The sequence below is a fragment of the Galeopterus variegatus genome, unplaced genomic scaffold (assembly GCF_000696425.1).
Source record: "Galeopterus variegatus unplaced genomic scaffold, G_variegatus-3.0.2 Scaffold1802, whole genome shotgun sequence".
NCBI classification, from domain to species: Eukaryota; Metazoa; Chordata; class Mammalia; order Dermoptera; family Cynocephalidae; genus Galeopterus; species Galeopterus variegatus.
This window is the reverse complement of record NW_007727913.1, coordinates 19,765-21,447: the sequence shown is the minus strand read 5'-3', so window position 1 is coordinate 21,447 and position 1,683 is coordinate 19,765.

Sequence of the window (1,683 nt, the reverse complement as noted above, 5' to 3'; positions counted from 1 at the left end):
TCGTCAACACCATAAATTTATGAATCAGCTACCAAAACTTAGAGCTTTTGCAAGGGAGTTAGTGCTGGCCAGGGCAAGTCTTGGGTTTTTATACCAACGCCATATCTTCAAGAGCCTGTAGAGGGGAGACATCAGGTTCAACATAGAACTGCCTTTCCTTTCCACTCTTGTTTCCCACCATTAAAGGCCCTGCAGACAATTTGCTTGGGTGGTGTGTGATGGTCCGATTCTTCCGTCCAGGCCAACTAAAACCACTAGGCCTTCTGTTCCGTGGAAGATATTCACCTGGTGACAGCCTAACCCTGCCTATTCCTGCTTCTCTCCCTCTTCTTCCCACCTTCCCCCCACCCCATGGTTTCCGCCTGTCACCACCCTTGGTCCGTTTTTTCCTGACTCAGCCCTTTTTGAAAGTACCTAGACTACACCATCATTTTTTTCATTAAAACCACAAAATTAAGTTCATCTTAGCCCTTTACAATGTCATCCGCCATAATACGCTGTTGAAATATAACAAACATCACAGGAACTCAGCACTTTTCTGGGGTTTGTACTCAAATTCAGAGTCAAGTTCTAGATAAGGTTACATTCCATTAGACTGGAATATGGAAAAATCCACGATTTATGTAAATGAGTCAAAGATCAGAGTATAGCATGAATTTGAGCAGAAAGAACCTGGAATCAGGAAAACCAGCTTGAAGTTTGTTGCAGGTATTAGGGGATAAAAGCCTAGAAGGATTACGGTAGCAGTGGAATGGATCAAAATGGGTGGAAGACACATTTAATTTGGCGAAGGTATATCAGAGAAGTAACAAAGGGGAAGATTTGGAGATGACAGTGAGATTTCAAGGTAGGCAACTGGGATACCAATGTCACCTTCATAGAGGCAGAAGCATCGCAACACTCAGCCAGTTTTACAGACAAGGAGAGGTTTAGCTTTAGACGTGCTGAGAAGCAACGGCCAGTACACCCATGAGGATAAACAGTGCTCGTTCACTTGTTCATTCAACAAATGCTTATGACGCATCTCCTGAGGCAGGAGCCAGAGACACTGCAGGGAGACTTCATGCTACCTGTGATGCTCTTTCTGGCCTTAAGAGCTTTGGGGTAGGCACAAATATCTCTTTTAAAAGGTATCAAGTGATAAGTCTTTGTAGGAGACACAAACAGATTGCTCTTAGACATTCAGATTCGAGCAAGACCACATCTGGCTGGAATCAGAGGGTGGCACTCCAGTGAGGGGAATGGGGCAGGAGGAACACAGCTAGGCTCTTTTTTTTTGTACATTCTCCCCACAACCTCCTTTATTCAGGCAATGATTTCATTTGTTTTCATCTCACCTGATACCCATCAAATTCAAACTGACCCAAGAGAATCCTTTAGAACTGATTTCACCCATACCAGTATCCAATCCTGGACAGGGGTGGGCATGCTCTGCAGAGGACCATAGGATGGAGATGAGGGGGACGGCGGCCTAGGTCTGAGGCTCAGGGGACACTTGATGTTTAGGAATGGGGGACAAAGAAGAGCTATTAAGGAAGCTAACTAGTCAGAAAGGCAAAGAAGAAAGGCCGGTGTCACAGAATCCACGGGAGAAGAGTGTTTTAAGAATTGGATAGGCTTTGGGGCCGGCCCGTGGCTCACTTGGTAGAGTGCAGTGCTGATAACACCAAGGCCCCGGGTTCG